Source organism: Sorex fumeus, unplaced genomic scaffold (genome assembly GCF_029834395.1).
Source record: "Sorex fumeus unplaced genomic scaffold, SorFum_2.1 ptg000010l, whole genome shotgun sequence".
Classification (NCBI taxonomy): Eukaryota; Metazoa; Chordata; class Mammalia; order Eulipotyphla; family Soricidae; genus Sorex; species Sorex fumeus.
In genome coordinates, this window is record NW_026606067.1 from 11,387,447 (window position 1) to 11,401,620 (window position 14,174).

Genomic DNA, 14,174 nt, shown 5'->3' on the forward strand with positions numbered 1-14,174 from the left:
TGGGAGATCTGAAGTAGGAATATTTTACAATCATAACATCTGTAAAAGAATGCCAGGCTCCAAAGCCCATTGTTAAAATGACCTGTTTTCCAGAAGACCTTGGAATTGTAAAGTGGTGGGGGTTATCTCTACACTTCAATTCTCAAAGAAAAACTTCTCTTTCTTTGAAAGAAGACAACCTTTGGGAGAATTTACCTCTGCCTAACAAAAAGTCATTAATTTTTCTTCAACAGTGGAATCCTATTTATTTATAGTTGTTTGTGATCAGTTTGTATTGTCTTCAAGATTTACTCACACTGGAGCAGGTGTTAGAATTCCCCTTCTGTGTTAGTCTGCCTACCTCCCCACCGTGTGTCTTTAAAAAATAAGTAAGTAAGTAACTAAATAAATAAAACCTTAAACACCATGATTTACAAAGTTCTTAAGAATACAGTTGTTTCACCCATTTAATGTTCCAACACAAATCCTATCACCAGTGTGGTCTTCCCTCCACCAACATACCCAATTTCCCATCTACCTTACCCTAAGCCTGTCCTCTTAAGAGGCACAAAATTTATTTATTCATACTGCACTGCACTGCATTGTCCTCCCATTGTTCATTGATTTGCTTGAGCAGGCCCAGTAACGTCTGCATTGTGAGACTTTGTTGTTACTGGGTTTGGCATATCCAATACGGCATGGGGAGCTTGCCAGGCTCTGACATGCAGGCGCGATACTCTGGGTAGCTTGCTGGGCTCTTCAAGAGGGGCAGAGGAATTGAACCTGGTTGGGCTGGGCTGACTGCTTGCAAGGCAAATGCCCTACCGCTTTATTTATATATATTTATTTATTTTTGCTTTTTTGATCACACCCAGTGATGCACAAGGGTTACTCCTGACTTTGCACTCAGGAGTTACTTCTGTTAGTGCTGGGGGGGGGGGGGCGGGGCGGGGGGACCATATCGGATGCTGGGAATCGAACCCTGGTTGGCTTCGTGCAAGGCAAATGTCTTATCCACTGTGCTCTTGCTCCAGCACCAAGAGACACAAATTTAGTTCATATTGCTTGTTATTCTTATATAGTAATGTAAAGTTGCAGGCTATAAAATCAATACCCACACGTCCATGGCTTTCCTGTATGCAAACAGTGAGAGAGAAGAAAGCTACATTAAAAAACAATCCCGTTCACAATTGTGCCTCAGAAAATCAAGTACCTAGGAATCGGCTTAACTAAGGAAGTAAAGGACCTGTACAAAGAAAACTACAAAATACTACTTCAAGAAATAAAAGAGGACATGAGGAAATCTAAAGATATCCACTGCTCATGGGTCGGGAGACTTAACATTGTCAAAATGGTAATACTACCGAAAGCATTGTATAAATTCAATGCAATCCCTATAAGGATATCCATGACATTCTTCAAAGAAATGGAGCAAACACTCCTGAAATTTATATGGAACAATAAGCCCCCACGAATAGCTAAAGCAATTCTTGGGAAAAAGAAAGTGGGAGGAATCAACCTCCCTAACATCAAGCTCTACTACAAAGCAGTACTAATTAAAACAGCATGGTACTGGAAGAAAGGCAGAACAGCAGACCAATGGAACAGAGTTGAATACACTGACACTCCCCTCAATCATATGATCACATAATCTTTGATAAAGAAGCAAAAAATGTGAAGTGGAGTAAGGAAAGCCTTTTTAACAAATGGTGCTGGCAAAACTGAACAGCTACATGCAAAAAATGGGCTCAGATCTCTGCCTAACATCATGTACAAAAGTAAGATCAAAATAGATTAAAGACCTCAACATCAGATTGGAATCCATAAGGTACATTGAATACAAAGTCAGCAACACCCTCCATGATATTGAAGCTAAGGGTATCTTCAAAGATGTCATGCCACTGGCTAAGCAAGTGAAAACAGAGATAGACAAATGGGACTATATTAAACTAAGAAGTTTCTGCACCTCAAAAGAAACAATGACCAAAATACAAAGACAGCCGACAGAATGGGAAAGGATATTCGCCAAATACACATCCAACAAGGGGCTGATATCAAGGATATACAAAGAACTGGTTGAACTCCACAAGAAGAAAACATCCAACCCTATCAGCAATTTGGGCAACGAAATGAACAGAAACTTCATCAAAGATGAAATTCGAATGGCTAAAAGACAAATGAAAAAATGCTCTACATCATTAATCATCAGGGAGATGCAGATCAAAACAACAATGATATATCATTTCACACCACAGAGACTGGCCCACATCCAAAAGAACAAAAGCAACCGGTGCTGGCGCAGATGTGGCAAGAGAGGGACCCTCCTTCACTGCTGGTGGAACTGCCGACTGTTTCAGCCCTTCTGGAAAACAGTATGGACGATTCTCAAAAAACTGGACATTGAGTTCACATTTGACCCAGCAATTCCACTCCTGGGAATATACCCCAGAGAGGCAAAAAAGTATAGTCGAAGAGACATCTGCAGTTGTCTATTCATTGCAGCACTGTTTACAATAGCTAGAATCTGGAAAAAAACTGAGTGCCTGAGAACAGATGACTGGTTAAAGAAGCTTTGGTATATCTACACAATGAAATACTATGTAGTGTCAGAAAGGAGGAAGTCATAAAATTTACATACAAGTGGTACTACATGGAAAGTATCATGCTAAGTGAAATGAGTCAGAAAGAGAGGGATAGACATAGAAAGATTGCATTCATCTGGATAACATAAATTAACAAAATAGGAGACTAACACCCAAGAATAGCCAAGATAAGTACCAGGCGGATTACTCCATGGCTTTGAGGACAACCACACATGCTAGGGGAAAAGGAAGCTCAGATAGAGAAGGGAGCACCAAATAAAGGGTGTTGGGAGGTTCCTCTCAGGACAGGAGATGTGTGATGAGAGTAGACTATAGTCTGAACAAGATTCCCACTCAATGTCAATGTCAATGTCCCAAAAGGAGAGAGATAACAAAAGGGAATGCCCTGCCACAGAGGTAGGGTGGGATGGGGGGAGGGGGGTGGGAGGGATACTGGGACTGGTGGTGGTGGAGAATGGGCACTGGTGGAGGGATGGGTATTTGATCATTGTATAACTGAAACCCAAGCACAAAAAATTGTAAGTCTACAACTGTACCTCATGGTGTTTCACTAATAAAAATTTAAGAGAAAAAAGAAACCCTTTCATGAATTATTCTCAAATGTGTTTATATATTAGAGAATTATTTCCCATAAGAAAATTAAATAAAATTAATGAACCTCTAGGCCCAGAGAAACTGTACTGTAAGTAGGGCACTTACTTTGTATGTGGGAAACCTGAGTTTGATCCTTAGCACCATATATGACCCCTAATCCCCACTTGGAGTGATCCCTGAGTGCAGAGACGAGAGTAAGCACTGAGCACTGTAAGGTGTGTTCCCACAAAATCAACTAACAAAATCTATGTGTGTAACACTATATGATTTCGGGGTGGGGGTGGCGTGTCACACAGCCAGTGGTGCTTTGGGGCTACTCCTGGCTCTTTTCTCAGGGCCATTCCTGATGGTGCTCATTTTACCAGGTTTGATTCTGGACATCAAACAGATCGAGGTCAACCACATCTGAGGCAGACATCTAAACCTCTGTACCAGCTCTTGGTTCCATGGTCCATGTTCATCACTTGAAATCAGAAATATACCGTTTATGTTCTGGAGGGGTCATGCTTGGGAAGTACATCCGGTTTTGCTCAGGGGCACTTCCTGACTTGGTGCTCAGGGAACCAAATGCGGTACTGGGAATCAAAGTTGGGCCACCTGTATGCAAAGCTTTCAAAATTTCAAGTTTTTTTTAAATATATATGCGTGCATATATGGGCTGGCACTCCACTTAGCACAGCGGATACGGCGTTTGCCTTGCTTGCAGCTGACCCGGGTTTTATTCCCCCGTACCTCTCGGAGAGCTCAGCAAGCTACCCAGAGTATCCTGCCTGCTCAGCAGAGCTTCAGAAGCTGCCTGTGCCCTGTGGCATTTTCGATATGCCAAAAACAGTAGCAACAAGTCTTACAATGAAAACGTTACTGGTGTTCGCTCAAGAAAATCGATGAAAAAAGGGAGGACAGTGCTAAAGTGTGTGTGTGTGTGTGTACACATACATATATAAATAATTTATATAATTTTTATGAGATGGTAATTTTCCTAACGTTAAGCCTTGAAATTCATTTTCATGGTCTTTCTTTCTCCTTGCATATTATCTTTATTTTACAAATGACATATTTTTTGATGTATAAGTGTCTCACTTTTGTTAAGTTTATTTCTAGGTTCATAAATTTTTAGATAAATTATAAATAAAATTATTTATTTAAAATATTTCTTTCATTTTTTCTTACATATAAATATGTAGGATATTTTAATATATTGATTTTATAGCAGGCGACTTTACTATATTGGTTTATTTAAAATCAGCTTTTCAGTGGGGATGTTCAGAAGTTTTTAAAACATAAATCTTTGAAAGCACTGGTCATTTTAATTTTTCTTTATTGCCTAATTTATTTCTCTTTGCTACTTAATTTATCTGACTTTAACTTCTAGAGTTATGTTGAATTATAGTGGTGTGAATGAACATCCCTTCTTTTACATGATGATAGGGGAAAATCTTCCAATTTTCAGAACTGAATATGATTTAAATGTGGGTTTCTCAAATACAACATGTACTTTACTGAGATATGTTTCTTTGATCCCAAACTTAATGGGCTTTTCATTGTAAATGTTTACTAAATCTTATCCAATGTCCTAGGATTATGTAAAACATCATTTGATACATCTTTACATGCCTTCCTACATTGCATCAATTAGTTTGTTTTTATTTAACTTTCCTGTGTCCCTAGGACAAATCCTGAATCCTGTTGTTGACTCTGAATTTATTATGGAATTCAGTTTACTTTGATCATATATAATGCTTTTTCACTTTCTCCTTTTCACCTCCTCCTCTCATTTTATTTTCCCTCCATTGCAGTTTTTGCCCCCTCCTTGTTCTATCTCCAAGTCCCCTCAGTTGTTATGTTTCCTTAGACTACCCATTATGTTCTTTGCTTCCACTTCCTTTGGAAGTGACGTTCATTATTGACATTCATTATTTTTGACATTCATTATTCCCCCATTATGTTTCCTTACTCTCTGTATTGCACTCTGCATATGAGAGAGATCGTTCAGTATCGGTACCTTTCTTTCTGATTAACTTCACTCAGCATGAAACTTGACAGTTCCCTCCATGTGCAGCAAACTGCATTACTTTATGTATTTATGGCCAAGTAATATTCCATTCTGTATCTGTACCAGAGTTTCATTTTTCCGTCATCCATTATTGGACACTTGGGTTGTTTCCAGAATTGTTTTCTGGATAACGCTGCAAGAAACAGAGGGGTGAAAATGCTTTTTCTCATTTTGTTATTGGGCTCTTAGGGTATATTTCAAAAATTGGATTTGCTGAGTCAAATGGAATCTCAAATTGTAGATATTTTTAGGATCATCCATATGTTTTTTTTCAAACAGGCTGGACCATTAGACATTCCTACAAGCAGTGAATGAGAATCCCTTTCTCCCTACATCCATGCCAGCTTTGGTTGTATTCTCTTGTTATTTTAGATGCGTGTCAGTCTCCCAAAAAGAAAAAAAATGTTAAGAATTCTGTTCATATCCAAACCTCAGGTGTGTCATCATGTGATCTTTAAGAAAGCATGCAGGTTTTGATGTGCTAATTTTGCCCAGAGATTAGAAAATTTTTAGTACTTTTAGAAATATTTTATTATTATTCTAAACATACATTTAGGAAAAGTGTTGTGGGATTAGGAAAAGTGTTGTGGGTGGGGAGGAGGAGGGTGGTGGGGAGGTGGAGAATACAACAGAATTATACTGTTACAATTTTTGACATGGTGGGTCCATGTGACCGCTTAATAAAGGGGATAAAGGAGAGGTAGGACCTCAGTCCCCAGCTTGAATTATTTTCTGTTTCCACAGAATCCATTTGTATGATGACATAGTCAGCGGTCTCATGGCATGTGGCCTTCTCGTCCAGTGGGGACTGGGATGATTTTCCTTTCCCTTCCATGTTCTTTAAGATCTCCTCAATCTCCTCTTCCGGTTGTTCTTGTAGAATGCATGAACCTTGCAGCTGGGGGAAGATCAAATGGGGTGTGTTGGTTGGGTGTCCTTGGGAAGGGCAGTCCCTTCCTGGCCCCTAATAGCATACATGGGTTTTCAAGGAGGTGTTGAGAAGAGGTGGCCCAGAATATGCCATGGGAAAGTTGGGGGTTGAGAGAAATTGGAAGGGAAAACAAGAGTTAAGGAGGATTTCTCCCAGGGTCCCCTGAGGGCAGCAGTCAGTCTCACCGAGGTTGTGGTAAACACTGTGAAAGGCTCATTCTGAACATCAATGTCTTGTTCTGAAATTTGTAGGACTGCCACATTCTCCTTCACCTCCTCTTCCTCCTTCTCCTTTACAACCTCCTCCTCTTCCTTAACCTCCTCCTTCTTCACCTCCTCCTCCTCCTCCTTTTGGTCCTTCTCATTGTCCTCCTCCTGCTTTTCTTCCACCACTTTCTCCTCCTTTTGCTCCTGCTCAGCTCCATTTCCTGTGGGAGGATCCCCAGGGTCACCAAGAGCCAAAGACAGTGGAGCCACCTAGGGCAGATCTGGCTTGTTTCTGCCTCCCTGTGTAGCCCTACCCTCACCCTGCTGCCACCTCACCCAAAGCTAGCTTCTCCCTCCTGCGGTTCCTGTCACTTACTATTTGCATTAATGCTGAGAACTTTGAGCTGAGCCTTCAGGTGCAGTGTTTCATTTTTGCTGGTTTTCACGAGTTTCTAAAGGAGAGGGAGGAAGGTGGTGAGGGAGTGAGGAAGGAAGCCTGCTTCAGGTCTTCCTGCTCAACTGTACAGGGCCCCTCTCTCACTTGAAGTTCTTTAATTTCAGACTCATGGTTTCTTTTCTCTTGGTCTAATTGCTCCAGGAGCTGCCGCTCCTTTTTGATGGCTGAGTCTTGGCATGTAGCCAGTTGTCTGTGCAGATTAGCAGAGCACTCTTGTAGATCTTGAAGGTAACAATCTTGTAGGATGAAGAGTGTCCAGAGTTCCTGGTTGCTCTTCCTCACCTGCGGGCATGAAGCTGGGATTAAGGATGGCCAGCAGGGGCAGCAAGAACAGGTGACTGTCACACACAGACTCCCAGGCCCAAGGAAAGAGCATTTGGGACAGTCTGTTCCCCGCACAGGTCCTGATGTTCTTACTCTCAGGACTTAAGAGATCCCCCTCCACACACACACACACACACACACACACGCACACCACTACCAACACCACTCAGGCCCTTGCCTCCTTCCCTCCTCCAACCTCGCAGGAATCTTTGTACCTGGCTTTAAGCTTCCGAATCTTGCTATTGTGTGGTGAAGTTTAGGCGTCAGTCCAGGGCTCAATCCCTGCTTTGTGCCCCTCCTCCCTCACCCCTCCACCCCCCATTGTTTGGACTCTCTCTTGATACATACTTCAGCCTTGATTATAATTTCCAGGCCAGGCCCTAATTGACATAGAGGCCTTCCCACTGCCCTTCCCCCTTTCCCTCATGGGAACTGCCTTGGTTCTCTCTTACCCTGGCTCCCAGCAACTCCTCCCCCTTTCAGGCAGGAGCCGCACCCCAGCAGGAGCAGAGCTTACCTTATCGGTGATATCTGCTAACGTTTGCTCCAGAAATTCCAATTTTTCTCTCTCCGGGTCCTTAACGTATTCTCCACTCTGGAAGACCCAAGTGAGTCGGTCAGTCAGCGCCACCCCAGCCCCTTACCTGAAAACCTCCTGCCCACCTCTACCCCCATCATCCAAGTAGGGCTCTGTGCTTTCATTCCTGTTCCCTGCTTCCTGATGAAGATGGAAGAGGGAAACAAATTCCAGAACATCCCAGTCAATCAAGCAGTAGAGAAAACCTCCAGAACGGGCTAAGGGGGGAACAAGAGACACCCAGACAGTGGGAATGCAGCCAGCACCTCGTGCAGATCTGTCAGAGGGCATGGCACCTGGCATGCCACTTTTCCCATGGGGCAGTATTCTCCATTGCAGCAGTAAAGGTCACACTTCACCCCAGTCCTTAGTCTAAAGGGAGCAAAGAGTACAGAGCGGACAAGGGCCAGGGAAAATAGGGAGACAAACCGAGACCAGGTGTCCAGGGGTGGCAGGTCCCCTTGCAATGTGGCAGGAGAGAACAAAGCGGCCATAACAAATAGGGCCATTGGCCAGTACCACACATTTCCCTACCTGGAGGATTAGCCTGTCCCATTGCAAGGCTTTTTTTTCACCGTGAATCCCTTTCATCAGGCCCATGAGGATGGGGTAGGCGGCCGAAGGGCTGCATCCATCCACCTAAGCTTCTCCATTGTAAGAACTAGAACCAGATTTCTGATGAAGGGGCTCGCTTAAACAAAGGGGGCTACAGATAAATGATCATGGTTTGTGGCAGAGAAGAGACACAAGAACCCTTTCTTCTTAGGCTGCCCAGCATGCTGATACCTGAGAAACACTTCTTCCCGCCTTTCCCCCTCCCTTCCCCTCGTGTCCTAACTCAATCTCAAAGGCCAAACTTGCCCATTCAAGTGAAACACTCCAGTTCAGGGCTTTGGGATTGCCCCCCATGTCAGGCCAAGCAGAGCACGAGCATGTGGGGAAGCAGCAACAGATTTTCTGTGGGTACCCCCTCCTTCCACATTCCTAAACATCTCTGCAACACCCTTTGAGCACCTATCTCCTTGGGATGTCCTGCAGGGCAAGACTCACCCCATTCGGCAGTTGGCAGGGCCTGGAGGTGGCGGTGTTCCTGCCACTGTCTCCGCAGTTGTTTTTTCTTCTCTTGCCAGGGACTAAATCATTCTCCACTTCGAACTTTTTGAGCTGCAGAAAAGCAAAGCAACACCTGCTTGAGCCTGCTTGTTCCTATCTCACTGACAAAAGTTCTCTTATACTCGTCTCCATGGGAGGAACCCATGGGAAGGAGGATGGTGTTTGTCTCGAGAAGGGGAGCCCGAGGGGTTACTGGACTAGAGTCCCCAGGAGTCCCAGGAGGGCAGCAGCTGCTGGGTGAAACTGGCTAAAGACTTGTTTGGTCTGGAAAGGGCCCAGGGGTTTATCAGCCAGTGGCCACACACTGACCACTGATGGGTCATCATAGGCCTTGGGCAAGCCACGGGAACCAGATCCCAGCACTTTTTCCTTACCATTTCTCTAGCTTTATCCAATTTTAATTTTATATCTTTATTCAGATGGGTGTCCATTGGTAATAGGGGTTGGGGCCTCATCTCGTTACTTCCTTGAGGATTTCTCATCAAAGTGCTGAGAGAGGTTGCCACAAGAGGCTGAGGTCGCGCTTTTATAGAGGGCTTCATGGGTGTGGTCCAGGTTCTGCAACCCCATTGGCCAGTGAGAATTCCATGTCCCACAACCCTGTGCAGAGAACACAGGCATCACAATGGAGACTGCAGCCACTCCTGCTCATGCAGCAGTTGGGCCTGAGGGCAGCTCCCCACCCCCACCCCAGGACCCCCAGAACTCCCCATTCCCCAAAGTGACTCTGAATGGCAAGACAACGAGTGGGAATGGAGTGTCCTCAGAGAGAAAGTGCATGATTCTATGCCCTGACCCTTCCTGCCTTGACATAGTTTAGTGCACTACTTTCTCAATCCCAGAAATCATGTCAGAGATTCCTAACCCTAAGCACTATACTATATTTCTGCCCTCTCAATATGTGTTTCTAGCATTTTCATTCTAATCTCTGCTGAAGAGATAAACCCCTATTAAGAACACTTACTGATAAGAGCTTCGCAGTCTTCTGAATCTGAAATATCAGTCCTGTCTCTCCCTCTGTGGGCAACCAATGGTTCTTCTAATTGCATGATTGTTTTCAAGAGCAGCAGCATGTGGACATTCAAACTATTAGGGTCTGTGATATCACGAACGGGTTCAGGACAAATGGGAAAGTTCAACAGAGCTTTATTTCGTTCCAAGTATAGCGTCGAGGTACTGATCGATCAATCAATCAGGGTCTTCCCCCCCAGAGAGAGAATGAAACCCTACATCTTTGAGCCCCTTTTATACCCTGAACCCCAACTGTCAACAGACCTATTCTCTGCTTAGTTGGACTTGGGGAAATTAGGGACTTTCTGGTTCTGATTGACTGCCTTTCTGGGTCTGTTAATTCAGTGATTTCCTTCTCTCCACTATCGGTCCACCAACTGCTGAAGTTGGTAGTCATTCCAGCTAGGTGGGCTTACGTGGGCCCTACCAAAAACATGGGGCCAGCATCGCTCGCTCCAAGGATGCAAGTACAAGCTTTGCCTACTGAAGGCCTGGATTTGATCCCTCGACCCCTTGGTACCTGAAGCATCCCAGGAGCAACTCCTGAGCACCCTGCCTGGAGAAGCACCTGAGCACGGTTGGGTTTGAACATTAAGCAAAACACATCAAAGGAAAGAGGACTGTTTCAGCCCTATGATACAGCAAGAAGTAGGAAATCGGTGACTGTACATTGTGTACTTGTGGGTAGGCTTAAGGACGGCTGTAGCCACTCACCAGCTATCCAGCTACATTGGACCCCAAGAGATATCCAACTCCCCCTGCACTACTGCAGTACTGGACTGTAGCTGGTTCTGGAAGTGGTTCCTCTCCTCAGACAGGTTGTTGGGAAAGTGGGGAGGCAGGTGAAGCCTTGATTCTATGTAAACTTTGCCATGCTTATTTGCCTCTTTGTAATTAACTGAAGTAAATGACCCTAAAATTGATGGTATTTTTTGCAACCTATGAACCCCACAAGAGGGCTTGGCTCATCAAAATTCATGTGAAATCTCTTGATTGTTGAATTCTTAAACATTGTTTTTACCAGGTTGCAGGACTGTGCCACAAATGCTGGATTCTGGCTGCCCAGAGGTTCATTACACTAGTCTTAATGTACTTTGACTTTTTATTCGTGTAACGTATTAAAATAATAATAACAACGTTGGTGACTGAAATAATGTAAGACAAATAATAAACAGCAAATTTTGGGGTTTCAAAAAATAGGTGGGTTTGTATATGTGGTTTGGGAACATCAACACAGTATTCCTTACTTCCAGATATGTCAAAACATTTCTATATAATGGGCATATATAGTCATGTCTATTCTGACTTTAAGTCAGTTTTAATTCACTGAGATATTCTTTTGTAAGAATTATAAAGTAGTTATTCTTCTAAATGCTAGGGTATTTCTCATTTTTTCCTAAATGCTGTTATTTATATCTTGTTTTTATTTTTTTTAAACTCAGTGGGAAAGAGGTGTTTTCTAACAAGTTTCTTTGAAGTCTAATATCTTATGTATTTTCTTGCCTTTCCACTTCTCTAGTTTTTGTTCATATTCCCTTGCTCCCCAATGCACCTGTCTGAATCTATGACTGGCTAATTATTATGATTATGATTATTATCATTATCATTATTACTATTTTTGCAATTATTTATTGGAATTTTTTTGAATTTTACTACTGAAGTTGTCTTTTCTCAAAGAGTAATTTATTCAAGCAAATGGATCAGTATTGTGTGAAATAGCTTCCAAGAGTCTATCCCCATCTGGAAGCAAGCCTAGGATTTAAGGCATTTTCCACTTCGATTAATATATAAAACTTCAAAAGCATGGGCAAAGTAGTGATTGTAGCTGATAGTAATACGTTGTGTAGTTAGTGTTACTAAGAGAAATAGGTTTTAAAAGTTCTCAGTGCAGACACCCAGTTGTACATATTGGATGATGGGTGTGCTAATAAACCATGATGCGTTATCAATTTTGTTTGTTGCATTTCTAGTTTTGTAGTTTGTCTAATACCCTCCCCTTCTATGTGCAGGGGTTACTCTTAGCTTTGTGCTCAGGAATCACACCTATTGTGCTTTGGAGTTCATATGTGGTGCCAGGGATGTACCCCTGGTTGTCTATTTGCAAGGCAAGTGCCTGTCCACTAATTATCTCTTTGTCCCCGTAATCTTTTTTTGCCACATTCTAAAAGGGATAAATTAGTTCCATTTGTCACAACTCTTCACGATTAAATGAAATTGACACTGACACTGACACTGTCCTCCTGTTGTTCAATGATTTGCTCCAGCTGGCCCAGTAAGGTCTTCATTGGAGACTTTGTTGATACTTTGTTTGGCATATTGAATACATCACAGGTAGCTTTCCAGGCTCTGCAGTGCGGGCAAGATGCTCTCGGTAGCTTACTGGGCTCTCCAAGAGGGGTGCAGGAATTGATCTTGGGTCCGCCATGTTGGATGCGTGCAAGGCAAATGCCCTACCGCAGTGCTATCGCTCCAGCCTGAGTCAAGCATAAAAAAATAATTATGTTGGAATAGAATCTTACACTATGTAAGAAAATTAACTTAGAATAGGCTAGACCCTGATATTAGACCTGAAACCATAAAATGGAGAAAAAGATGTATAAGCATGCCTTCATGATATTGATTTCAGAAGTTCCCAGTGATTCAGCTCTACTGACAAAGAAAATAGACAAAAATAAACAACTTAGAATTCATTACATTGAAAAGTGTTCTGGTATATCTTCAGATGGTTGGTGATATTCCAATGCCTAGAGGAAGGCTGAGAGAGAAAATTATGTTTTATTGATATTAATATGTAATAAAATCCGAATTAAATTGTTTTCCTTAAAACCATAGTTTGCAAGAACTTACCAATAATGATGCTAGAGATTGAAACCTGGTTGTCCACCTCTAAGACAAGCACCTTACCTACTATACTCCCGCACCAGTTCCTGAGCCTTGCCCTGTAGAGGAGAAAAAATAAGCAGAATTCATCAAACTACAATACTTATGCACTGAGAAAGAAACTATCAGTAAACAAAAAGATGTTCTACCAAATAGAAAAAAAGTTCACACATCACACATCTGACATAGAACTAGCATCTAAATTACTACTATAAAGAACTCACAAAATTCAGCAATAAAACAAATAACGTCAGGGGCTGGAGTGATAGCACAGCGGGTAGGTTGTTTGCCTTGCACGTGTCCGACCCATGTTTGATTCCCAACATCCCATATGGCCCCCTGAGCACCGCCAGGAGTGATTCCTGAGTGCAAAGCCAGAAGAAACCCCTGTGTATCGCCGGGTGTGACCCAAAAACCAAACCAAACAAATAAACAAAACCAAATAACCTCATCCAAACAGAGGAGTTGGGCACCTATTTTTCCATAAAATATATAGAAATGCTCAATAGGAACATAAAATGAAATGTTAATTATCATCAGGAATTATCTAGGAAACGTAAATAAAAATGACAAAAATATCACATTACACCAGTGAGGATAGAACATATAAAAGCACCAAGTGCTGATGGAGTTGTAGAAGCAAAAAGAATAAAGAAAAAAGAAAAACCCCAATTCTTCATTTTCTCTTGTTGTTTGCTGTTAGGGATGGAGAACTCTCTTGGTGCTCAGGCCATACTACTGGTTATGTGCTCAGGAGTCAATCCTGGTGAGGCTTGGGTTGGGGGTTCGAGGGAGGACATAGATTGTGCAGGGGCTTGAATTGGTATAAGTTGTTGGCAAGGCTAGTACCTTACCCCCTCTACCATTTCTCTGGCCTCAACCTTCTCTTTTTGAAGTGGAAAAATACTGGTTCAGCCTTCCTGAAAATGCCATGGAGATTTCTCAAAAAGATCTGCCATATGATTCTGTGATTACACTCATATCTCTTTCCAAAAAAGTACAAAAACACAATTTGAAATGAGATATGCATACCTATGTTCATTGTGGTGCTTTTTTTTTTACCACAATCTGAATACAACGTAGTATTCAATAGCAGATGAGTAGAAAAAGAGAATGTGAAAACATATATCAATGCAGTACGTTTACCACTCAACTGTCAGAAATTATGAAAATGTGCCCTTTTCTTCAACATGGACGGAACCAGAGGGTGCCAATATCATCACAATGAGTCAGAAAGAGAAAGTAGAGTCTGTACAATCTCATTCATTCCTGGTATATAAACCTACCAAGCATGTGAATAGCAATTTTTAATGAAAATAAACCCTCAGGCTTTGATGAAATAAATTTATTTTCCATGAGACTGTCCATTTATATTCAGGTACAAAATCATCTATGTATATTATGAAGTCTGACACCACTTGGTATGCCATAAAATTATAGGTTTAG